This window comes from Meleagris gallopavo, chromosome 13 (assembly GCF_000146605.3).
Source record: "Meleagris gallopavo isolate NT-WF06-2002-E0010 breed Aviagen turkey brand Nicholas breeding stock chromosome 13, Turkey_5.1, whole genome shotgun sequence".
Lineage (NCBI taxonomy): Eukaryota > Metazoa > Chordata > Aves > Galliformes > Phasianidae > Meleagris > Meleagris gallopavo.
Genome location: NC_015023.2, coordinates 6,086,981 through 6,099,440, shown reverse-complemented (window position 1 = coordinate 6,099,440; position 12,460 = coordinate 6,086,981). Strand labels below are relative to the sequence as shown.

At 42.6% G+C, this 12,460-nt stretch overlaps 1 long non-coding RNA gene across 2 annotated transcripts; it reads left to right on the top strand.

Annotated features, from left to right (window-relative positions):
• The first annotated feature begins 1,841 nt into the window (after positions 1–1,841).
• LOC109369784 lies at positions 1,842–10,831 on the top strand. Of its 2 annotated transcripts, XR_002119263.2 has the most exons (4): positions 1,842–2,301; positions 5,981–6,107; positions 10,412–10,564; positions 10,664–10,831. It is a non-coding gene; the product is annotated as an uncharacterized LOC109369784 (long non-coding RNA). The 2 variants fall into 2 exon arrangements; XR_004161180.1 differs by having other exon boundaries at positions 1,845–2,301; positions 10,412–10,831.
• Positions 10,832–12,460: the final 1,629 nt, after the last annotated feature.

The window sequence follows — 12,460 nt, the reverse complement described above, 5'->3', positions numbered from 1 at the left end:
ATATATATTTTTTTTTTTTTAATAAGTACTCAAAACCTGCAGCTTCAATTCAAATAGCAGTCAGAAACATTCAGTACCTTTGAAAAACCCCTGACATTTCATTCTTCATGCTGAGGACCCAGAACAGCAAAAATTTAGACCAAAATGATTTCTCCAGGCTAGTCAGTATTAAAGAATAGTACAGAAGTCAGAAAACCCTTGCTGCTGGTTCTCAGTCCACACACACTGCCAGGGCTTGGAAAGACTATAAGCTTATAAATCTTTCAGTGAAAAACAATTCCTGCTTCATGCCATCAACATCACCTGAAGACATCTGCATAGGGCATCTCTAGAGGAGGCTCCCATTACTAAACCTATGCAGAATAAGGAAGAATAAGGAGAAACTTGCATCCAGTTTGAAAGACATTAATGAGTCTCTCTTGGATACAAAATATTTGTTCAACACCCTTATGGACAAAGTAACACACAGTTGAGTGGGAAGCTCTGGCAAAATAGTATACACTAATAGGTTTCAGAAAAGGATCAACACGCAGCTCTGTAAAGGAGTCAGTTTTTCAGGTCCAGTTTGCAGTTCTGGTACTTTAACACGTCCATGTTGCTCTGAATATATAGTTTTCAGCACCTATTTCTGTTTGTTTCAGTGGAATTTCATATGCTGTGGCAGTATTCCAGATTCTTCACTGCTCTGTTCTCATTTTGTTTTCTATTCTCAATAACATTTTCCAAAAGAAAAAGTTAAAAAAGAAAAAAAAAAAGCCTTTGAGTTCTCCTCTCCCTTTCCTCCAGATTTCTCACACCAAAAACATTTATCTTTTTCCTCTTTCCCTAAGCTTGGTACATCATTGAGCTAATGATCCACAGTCAAGCTATCCAGTATTATTAAATTATCTAAGGCTCTGATCCTAGTGTGCCTCATACATGTGAACATTTAACTCCTTGAAGTCAAGGCAAACAGTTGTATACTGTTTATAGTTTATATTTATAGTGCAATACAAAAGATGCAAATTTCTGACAATTCCCAGAAAGCAAAGAAGATTGGTCTATTATTTGATGTAATGTATCAACAACTGGAATTACTCTGCTAAATGGAGAATGGAGGGCAGGGATGACTCTGTATTTCATCTGCGTTTTATTCTCTATCATAGTGCTAAAACATTCAGTAAGAGAATGGAAATTAACATTCCTGTCTGCTAATAAAATTGTATCTCATCCACCAGCAAATGTTGCTTTCCACCCAAGTGGGGTGCCAAGTACATTGGCTTCCTCTGTCTTATGTGCCTTCATCAAGCAATCATTTTGCATCCTGTTCAGTCATAGAACATATAGAAAAAAGGACTTCCTTTTCCTCCTCTGCCCAGTGTTGGACAGTCCTTCTCACGTCAGACCCAGAAACCCCATATTCTTCTGTGTAAGAGATTTTCTGATACCACACAGCTGCTTTACAAACCCTGCCAAAATTTAAGTCTGGTCACCCATGCAGATAACATTTCAGTAGATATGGGAAAGTTTGAGGGAGGGAAACACAGAAAATGCATAAAAAAAAGTTTTGGAATTCAAAAAAAATCCATCCCTTGTGAGGTCATGGATGAGAAAACCATACATGGAAAAGGCTATCACCACAACTCTGGACTTACCTGGTAACTGAATCAGCCTGTGCAAACCTACAACAGCCAGGATGTGGCTTTTGCTCAGCAGAGAGCCTCATGGCACTGCTTTGGACTTGGCCCTCCCTATGCCTGCACTTAAGCATGCTTTCAGCTTCAATGCTTTTTTTTTTTTATTTAAACACAGCTGCTCTTGGCATTGTCAGAGATATTATCAGGGTAATTAGGGAGAGAGAGGCAAAACTAAGCAAGCTTGTACAGTGCCTCCACTGGTTCTAGGAGGGATTGCCCACCTTATTCTTTTTGTTTGTCCACTTCTTTTTCACTGCTTGTACATCAGACCTCATTCTGCTTTCAGTTTTCATTCTGCTTTCCAATCTTCCAGGTTTGAATAGTTTAGCATTAAGGACATACACTGTAATTAAAAGGCACCACGTATTTACCAGGGATTACATGAGTCTTGATCATCTTTCAAGCCATGAGAACCCTCATGAAGAAAAATGTTTCTGGGTCCTACTTTGGGAGAAACTCTTGTAGTTTCACATTAGCAATCCAAATTGTTTCTGCTACACGAGGCTAATGGAAGAACCTGACCGTTTTTTAGCACCATTATGAAAACATTAACTGAACTCACTTCCAGAACCTCCCTCTCTGTGGCAGGGTTGCACTGAGATATGTTGTGAATAAACAAGAAAAGGTACAGTAGAACCTATACCTTTTGCAAATAGCATGTATATTTTATAGCTGTCATGCTTAGTAGTCAATTTCTTGAGAAGCAATGCCTATAAATTGCAACTGGAAGAGTTGCATTTATTTATTGCACTGACTTCAACTGAGAAAAAAAAGTGCTCTGTCTCCCTCTCCTTTAAATTACAGAAGAGTCCAGCACCTCAGAGACACAGCTTTGGCTCTCACAGTTTGGAGGCTTGTTTGCTCACTCATTTATTGCTAGAGAAGGATCATGCTAGGGGCCTCAGTAACTCTTCCAGACACATGAAACGTAAGATTCAGATAAATAAACTAACATTTTATATTTTAGTTCAAAGGAGCATTTGAGTGAGTACTAAAAGATTTCAGGGCTAAAGATTTTATTTTATTTTTTGAAAGGCAGTGCCTCTTTCAGCAGAATTTCTCACCCATGGAGAAGATACTTGCAATCTTTTTGCTCCCCAGTCTGTTCTTCCTGAGGATATTGTCCGTGCTGAACATGAGGATATTGTCTGTGCTGAACATGAGGATATTGTCTGTGCTGAACATGTCTTTAAACAACAGTTCTCATGTAGGAACACTAGGAGAAGTGAAATATGAAAAACCAAAGTCCTTACATCCACCCGTAATTCAGATAAAACTCTGCAGTTCCTTCCTGCACTGCCTTTGCTGGAACAAGTTGACACCATTGCACTTCACATATGGAAAAAAAAAAAAAAAGTGAAAATACTTACATGACAGTTCTTTACCTAGGGTCTTTGACACCCTTACAGCCCTTCAAACTAGATGAAGGGGCATTTCTCACAGGGCAGCTTGCAAAATCCTCATGGACATGGCATAGAAATCCTAACAAATCAGGTAGGAGTGTCTGTGGGGTGAGTGATGGCTTCACTTGCAGCCTGCCCTGAGAGTCAGCTCAGCTCACTGCTGCATCGAAAAACCAACCCAACCCCTCCTCCTCCCCAAAATAAAATAAAAGTTTTGTTTAGCAATACAGAGAGCTCCAAGCAGACTCTCAGCGTGGCTCATGGCCACGAGCGAGCACTGCCTCGTGCTTTGCTCGGCCCCGAGCAGCCTGAGGGCTTCTCCTCAGGGCCGCGGGCCAGGTCATCGGTGCCGCATGGTGCAGCGGCCGCCTGCCGCGGGGACGCAGATGGCCGGGGACAGCAGGAGGAGGGGACAGCAGGAGAGCAGCGGGGCGGCACGTCACCGGCTCGGGAGGCAGCGAGCAACCAGGACAGACAAAGCTGCCGGAGCCACGCGGCGCTGCGGACCTGCGCGCCCCTTCGCTGGGAGCTCCTGGCTACAGGCCTGCTCCCTGCCTGTGCCCCGAGGGACTGGGACCCCTGCATGAGAGCCCCTCTGCCCCGGCACTCACAGAACATAGGGGAACGTTTTAGTGATTTTCCTCAGAAAAAAGCATTCTGACACAGTCAAATCGCGGCTCGTTATTAAGGCAGTGAAGATTGTTAGTAGTCTTGGGAGTGATGCAGTCATTACCTCATCTTTCTCTTGAACGCTTAATGTTGTCCCTTTGGATACTTCATCTAGATAGGCAGTCTTTTTCCTTCACCCTTGCACCTCACCTGCTAAGCTTCAAGAAATACCAATTATTCACAGATAATGCAGCATAGGAAGTTTTGCACAAACTTCTTTACGGTGAAGGTGACGGAGCACTGGAACAGGCTGCCCAGGGAGGTTGTGGAGTCTCCTTCTCTGGAGATATTCAAGTCTCGCCTGGACGCCTACCTGTGCGACCTGCTGTAGGGAACCTGCTTTGGCAGGGGGTTGGTCTCGATGATCTCTAGAGGTCCCTTCCAACCCCTACAATTCTGTGATACAATTCTGTGAAATAGATAAAAGACAAGCAGTGGCTGCCATTTGCCAAAAGGGTATCTTAAAGAGATGAGAGTCATAGCAATTTTATAGATATAAGTGAAAGTAAAAAACAAACAACTTCTCGAGAGGCAAAAGGGGGAAGAAAAGAGACAAAGTGATGAGGAATAAGCAATGCTGCCATCAGCTCTGATGTTCTCCTGTCCGAGACCCTCCTGGAGCAGTGCAGTACAGGATCTCCTCCAACCCCCCAGCGCTGCTCCAGCCTCAGACTTCTTGAGACCATGCATATGAATTGTGCTGCAAATGTAGAGCTTCCTCTACTAGAGCAAGCTGCGAATATAAGACTTCCATTGGACAAGAAGGAAATCGCACTCACATGTTTGGGAGTTTTATAAAGGTGGCTCCCCAAAACAAAAATCCCTTGCACCTTGCTAGGCAAAGGAGGAGGAGAAGGATGGGGGAAAAAGATTTGGTTTGATCTGAAGAGTAAGGCTGTATATTTAGCATGAGATTCTGTGAGCACTGGAGCTGCCTTCCTATGGATAGATGAGGTCTAATGCCTTGAGACTACTGTGCAGCAAGGGAGGAACACCACCTGAAGTCCAACAGCTGCTGCAGCTCCTTTCACATAGCTTTCTAGGATCACGTATGTCTGTTGTTCTCACAGGTTTTCTTCTGTGATGGCACTTACTAAGTGTTCCTCTTGCTTTGGCTAAGTAATATCAGAAAGCTGTAGGAATACAGTACCCACAAGACCACCACATCTCTCTCAAACACAGCTACAACTGGTGAGTTGTTCTGTGGTGGTTGAGAAGGAATTGCACAAACTCTCTACTTTAGGATGTGGGCCAAAATGTGAACACTGCTTACTCAGAGCAGGGAAAGAACCTTCACTGCCTGTGCCAGAGAGTGACTTACACATGCTAAAAGCCTGATAAACACACGCACCAGAAAACGGTCTGCTCTTAGACAGTGGGTTGGTCAGAATGAGATGCACATTTGGGACACTGGGACACACAGATTCACTTCAGTGGAAACAGCTCCTAGGGGGTGGATTTTTCAGTAACACCTGTGGTGAGCAGCAAGTTTGTTGAAAGGGCAGCCCTTTGCCTCTATCAAGCCTCAGGTTTTCTGCTGCTTTCCCACCAGTTCCCTCATCCACCACCCCAGGACTGAAGACATGGAGGACTCAGGATGGGGTATTTTCTACTCAGGTCATTTTTCCTTCATATTTCCTCTGAGCTCAGTGGGCTGACCTTTCCCTGTCCTTTCAAAGATGCTCCAACATGAAATGACCCATCACTTCCTCCCTCAGATGTTTCCCAAACTTCTTTTATTATCCCTTCTTCTGGGAGCAATGGACTTGCTTTTTCCAAAACTCTACAACACCTGACAAAAAGCTGTGATCCCTGTGGCAAAGGTGATCAACTATGAACAGATCCAGTGTGAGAAAATCTGCTTTTATGTTTGATTGGCCAACAGATGAGTACCTACAGATGCATTGAAAACGAAATACAAATATGCAACAGAGACTACATAGGTGCTGAGATCAGTGCTTTTTGGATATGTGGGTACGCAGCGAAGCTAAATGGAAAGATCACTCAATGTATAACAGCTAGTATACTAGACTGCTGCAAATACAAGTCTGCTATTAATCCATTTCATATTATATTTCAGGATTTGCCTCAGCTTTTAAAGTCTTAAACTGTACAATTTTTAACACATTTAAAACTTTCATTGCTACCAACATTTCACTGGTCCTAACACTACTCAGATCATAAAGTGACTCTGCCTAAAGTCCTAAGTTGCCTCTTGCCTAAATTCTGCAGCAAGAATTCCAGGAGTTGTGGCTTGCACTTACCTGTGAATCATTTGCACCACCTGGGCTTTGAACAGCTGGTCCCAGCCTGCATCTGCAACACTGCTGCACAGAAGCCGATCTCCAGCACAGAAGCTGTGAGTAACACGGATAGGGAGGGAGAAGTTGTGGGATTACTGAGTCTCTCCATCACATTTTTGATGTGTTGTAGCTGTTGAAATACAGGTGCATTTGGATCCAATATATCTGACTGTTTTCCAAATGCCTTTTGTAGCACTTCTTGGCTGCTAAGAAAAAAAGGGGAAAAACCTTAAATGTACTAGAAGCTGTGATATTATCTTTCTCCACCTGCACAGTTAGGATCTGTTTTCCCTAGGAGCTTTTAACTGATACAGGAACTATATACTACACTGGCAAAGCACTCCCTGGTGTGACTGCAGCTATGCCAGCAAAGCTGTGTTTTGTACCAGCACAGGGCTGTGCTACCCCCACTCCCAAGTGGGACACAATGGCACAGAAAAAGCAGCCACACAAGACCACCAGACAAAGGCCCAGCATTGCACTACAGAGCTGTCAGCTGCAGCTTGGCTGGGTGCAGCCCCACCTAGGGAAGCTCAGCCCTCACAAAAAAGGGTCAGACAGCAATGCTGCACTCGGGCACAGGCTGTGAACATGCACCTCTGGGAGCTGCAGATGCCCAGTGCATCACAGATGCAGCTCTCTGGTAAAGAAGCAGACAGCTCTCCTTCTGCTTCCTTGCAGCAGCATTCTTCCCCACACCCACAATCAGATCTTCTTTAGCCCATTAAAAAGCAAGTATCAAGACAGCAGCATCCCTCATCACAGAGTGCGCTGGAGTTATGATGACTTTTTATGTGGGCCCGGTTATATCCAAAAATCCCACAAACCAATCTCAGGAGATTCACGCTATATGTCCCCAGACTTGGTAAATAGTATCTTTTAAAAAAATCCAAAAGCAACATTTGTCCTTTACTATTCAAACAGCACCCAAGTACTGTAAGATACAGAGCCCTTGCAAAAGAGGACTACAGCTCAGTTTTTTTCCAGCTTCATGGGTGCAGTCCAGCTCCTGTCTCCGGTCTCACTTGTGCTGCCCACCATGAAGTTCTTATACTGCAGAGAAGACAAAGGAGGGCCACAGCCCCCCAGGCTTGAACTTTTTAATGCTAGGGTAGAAAACAAACTATTCCTCCCCTCTACCTCTGCTCTTCTTCATTCGTGAGCTGGGGAGGATTCCAGGCAGATGCAACACGCAGCATAGACACACACCGGCTTAGCATCACCAGGCTGAGCTCAGGCCCCAGCACACTGGCCCTATGCCCACCTTCCCAGTCAGGTGGAAAAAATTACACAGCTCAGAGTAGGATCCTCACATGAGGGCATCTCCATCTCAGCACAGTGAATATACACCTAGTTATAGGTTATCAGCAGGGAGATGCTGAGACAAAGACACGTGCTTCAGCACAACACTAGTAAAGCAGCTTTCAGAGTTGCATGAAAACATCACTTCACCCTTGGGATTCGCAGCACAGAATCCTTTCCTGAACATTCAAACCCAAATCTAACTTTTCATTTCTGAAGCACTGCCCAGAAGCAATCAAGTATCATTCCAAACCCAGCATCAGGCAAAGAGCCTCCCTTTTCGGTATCCCTGTTGTGAGAACCTCTGCCCAGAAATGCTGCCTTGCTTTTACCACAGAGGGAAAGATGGCACAAACTGTTACCAGAGCAGCTGACGTATATTCCCCGGATAGTTTTTTCTTACCAGAGTATGACTATGAGCCTGTACTACAGGACACTTCAATTTCATCTTAAACACCTTAAAATGTTGCCTTTGAGTTAGAAGTATGCATACATTATGAATGAGAACTGCTGATTTCATTATCTAATTTTTTTTTTTTTTTTTTAGCAAATAAGCATTTGCGCAGTGTCCTATGGAGAAATAATCAAGTAGAATTTTTTTTTTTTTTTTTAATAAACGGATCATTTTAGTAAAATGATTTTGTTGCATAAACAACATCAACAGCTAAGGATTATCTAGATGAAAACAGAACTGTCCTCTTTGAAATTAAGAAATGTCATTTCCACTTTTGTTATAGTAGGGCTCAAATTTCTGAATCACAAAAACAAAATGTCAAATCCAAACTCTTTCTGAATGTCCATGCAATACTGTTTTAGCAGAATAACTGGCAGATTAGGAAGTGAACTTATCCTTTGCCCCAAATGGGACACTGCATCATTCTTAAAAGAAAGTTGAAACTTTTCTCAAGCAAAAATTTGCACCTGCTCCGGTGCTTCCTACCAGAGGGATAATCCTCTCTTGGTCATGTCTGGTAGCCCTCCCATCTGTGCATAGTGTTCCACTGTCTTGCTGGAACTATGTTTGTGCAACACAGATACCAACATCAGCAGAAATCTATCCATTGAAAACATCTGCAGTGTCAACAAGCTGTGCCCCTGCACTTGTTAACACTCTTACTGCAAAAAGCGATGTGGGCACAATGCTTCCTTGAAAACATTTTGAACAAAATATCACATACATGCTCCAGGCACAGACACAATACAATGACAACAACCAGCAGTGCTTGCTCTAGGTCAACACAGATCTGAAATGCTCTAAATGCACATGTTGCTATGCTGCAGTTCTGCAAATCCTTGTACATCATGGAAACGGGTAACCACATTCATTTCAGCTGTCACAACTGCTGAACATTTTCCACAACAATTACGGTTCATTCAGGTAGGAGATGCTATAACTACATCTCACTAACTTTTCAAAGATGTTCACAGTCCTTAAAATGACTATTTCACTGACTGGAGACCTAACTTACCTCATTACCATATGCTGTGTTTAAAAAGAAAGAAAAAAGCCTGCTAATATATTAGACTGTACAATGGCAATTCAAAGCACCAGACGTATGGCAGTCACACAGAGATACAATACCTGTGGGCCTAGAAATCCATGTGATTGAAATACACTGTCTCAAATCAAGAGACCTGATCCAGTATTTGCACATTTCTATACAAACCGGAAAGCTAATTTTTGTATTGAAACAAAGAAACACAGAGGTAGGTTCAAGGCACCTACAGACCAATATCCCTCCATTCTTGCTGATTTAAGGTTAAGAATACTCACAAGTTAGTAACTCCTTTTGGTGCCCAGATCTGTAAGAGATGTTCTTACCTCAGTCTGAGAAGTGCAGCGCATCCTGGAGAGAACACCAGGCACAAGAGCAGGGCTTCTGCTTTTCTTCCAGTCTTCCTTCCTCATGGGGTGCAGAACTCTGTTGCTGGGTGAGCCACTGGTTTGTACAATTTACAAGTGAGCCAGCAGTGGTGACACGTGGCACAGACTGACAGACAGACCAACTCCAACACTAAGCTCATGTATTCCCTTTATTGAACTGTACTAGTTATTGCAATCAGATAAGTCACATTTATAAAGCAGACCATCCAGTTGCACTGAAACCGATTATATTCATTACATAGTTTTAATCACTGTCCGGTGAACTGGCAAATCCAATCAAAGCATTAGTCTTTAATTAAAAAAAGAAAAAGAAATATTCAGACAATAGCCAAGCAATCACATCACAATGCACAGTTACCTAAAATTGCAATTAAAAAGCAGCTTAAAAAAAAAACACATCTAATTTTTAACTATCAATATAATACAAGAAGCAACAAAGGGCAACAGCATCAAAGCAGATTTAGCTAACACTATAAATTCAGTCAGAAGCAGAAGCTCTAAAGTACACTAGCTGAAGCAGGACAATAAAAAATACTGAGCATGGAATACTTTTAATCTCTTCCATTAATATTCATTTCCAGCTGCTTATAATAGCAGCGCCTCATGGCCAAATCATTAGAGTTTTACATCTGGGTTGCAAATGACACTTTGATTGGATGTAATGTTCAAATGGTCCTCCCCACTGTGCCACCGTCAAGTCTTCTGCAGAGAGGTGTCCTGTAGTGCCAGTGGCTCACTGTGCGTGCTGGCTCAATGTGTGGTTCTGGAAAGACGAAAAAGGAGACATGCATGAGGGGCAGAATAATAGAAAGCATGCCCATACCCTCCTACTCAGTGCCATTTATGCAGAGCTCAACATAAAAGCTTCTCAATTATTACAAAACAAAATACTTACGAGTACTTTTTCTTTACTGTAACAGCCGCCAATATGACACATTTGCTTTGTTCTGATAGATCTGTTAATACTGGCATGAACTTAAACAAAAAATTCTACAAGCCAAGTACAGCCATGAGGGCTTCTTTCTTTTTTTCCCCCCTTCAATACATATAAAGAAAGTGGTAACACTTCATGGGCAAAATATGCCTGTAGGGATTCCCTTAAGAGTAACCATTAAGAAAAAAGTGAATCACTGTGGGAGCCCGAGCCATATTTTACTCTTTTATTATCACTAGTAATGGGTGCAAGTGCTGGCAGAGAGAGACACCAGATTGTGACACATACTCCTCAGTCCAAGAAATACTTCAGCAAGAACAGCTGAACCACCAATTCAGGCAACAGGAACATTAATCCCCAGCAGAAAGAAGACTGGATATGTAACCCAGAAGGTAAATCTCTTTAAGAACAGACCTTGCCCTACACATTTCTTTCAGAGTCTTTTTTTGTTCCTTTTCGGGTGGATCTCTAATAGCCTTGTGTCACCACAGAATCTCTCATCAGAGCATGCTGACCTGTCTTGCCACTTTGTGCTGGAGCCAATAAATAGCAAAGCCAACCTCGGAAGCACATTTTCAGAGCGGTACTGATTCACCTACATTTTGCATGCTGACAAAACCCCAGTCCTTCACATAAGCACAGCTTCATTTGTATGATTATTCAACTGCTGGAGCAACTGGAGAGGAGCTTCATGGTGAGCTTTTGTTGGACTGGGTCCCCAAGCATTCACAAATATAAAAATTCATGTGCATTATTTCAAACTTATGCAACTTCACTGGTTTCCATCTGCCTAATAACAGAGCTGGGAAAGTCCGTCAGCTTGAATAATATGTTTTTAAACATGAAATGAATTTTGAATCCAATTATTTATTTACAACAACAGTGCTTTAAAATAAAGTAAGATACTTTAACTTTTAATAAATCATCTGGCTCTTCTAAATTATCCACAGTTACATCTCAATCAGGAAAGAAAAACGATCCTCCACTTAATCCAGAAATGACATCTCCCTAATGAAAAGCATCTGTGGAAGGAGCTAGAGGGCAGCCTGCAATGCTTGGGTGTGCAGGCAGCAGTGACCCCATTTGCAGTCAGAATTTCTGGACTGTGCACTCCCAAAAGCTGACCACCAGGTGTCAGAAGTGCTGCTGACTTTATACATCATGACAAAAGTTACCTGTGATATCGTACAGATGGGCTGAGAGAAAACTGCACAATAGCAGTCAGGCTTTAACGTGACAAAAGGTTAGAGAGAAGGCAGAAGAATTATAGCTGGAGCACACTCAGAAGGATCCCTTGTGAAATTAAATGACAATCAACTGATGAAGAGAGTAAGATAGCTGTACCTTGTTTAGCATAACATCAGCCCTGTGAACACAGCCCCAGCTAGTGATGCTAGTATTTCAGAATCAAAAAACAGAAGTACTGTCCAAAGACCCGGAAAGCCTATCAAGGGATAGCATTATATCTGAATAACATCTACTGAAGTGATAGCTGAAATGGCTTTGCTTCTAGACAATTTATCATTACCAAACATAATATCCAATGGCTTTTTATTCTGTTGTACACACAGATTTTCCTAGCTTTAAAGAGGAACAACCTTTGCACTGATAATGCTGTTTTGAGATCAAGTAACAAGTGGGGATGAATGGAACCCTACAGACATCACCACAGCACCAACAAGAAGCTTGTCCACTAAACATAACCAGAGAAACATTTACAAACACTAAAAATTACACAAGGTGCACTGTGCTCAGACTGAGCATTTTAACAATGGGCATTTCTAGTGCACTTCATTACAGTTCTATTTTTAGTTCCTCCTGAATATCAATAAAAACAGAATGAAACATTTACCATTTTCCAATCGAAAGAAGGCTACGCACAGTAGACAAATCCATACTTATTTAGGCAGTGTCATTTAAAAGATAATGCATGATCAGCACTAGACGCATGACGCACAGTCTACAGTCAGGGAGCATGATTTCACAGAATCACAGAATCACAGAATCACAGAATTGTAGGGGTTGGAAGGGACCTCTAGAGATCATCGAGACCAACCCCCCTGCCAAAGCAGGTTCCCTACACCAGGTCGCACAGGTAGGCGTCCAGGCGAGACTTGAATATCTCCAGAGAAGGAGACTCCACAACCTCCCTGGGCAGCCTGTTCCAGTGCTCCGTCACCCTCACCGTGAAGAAGTTCTTACGCACATTCGTGCGAAACTTCCTATGCTGCAGCTTATGTCCGTTTCCCCTCGTCCTGTCTCCACGTACCACTGAAAAGAGACTGGCC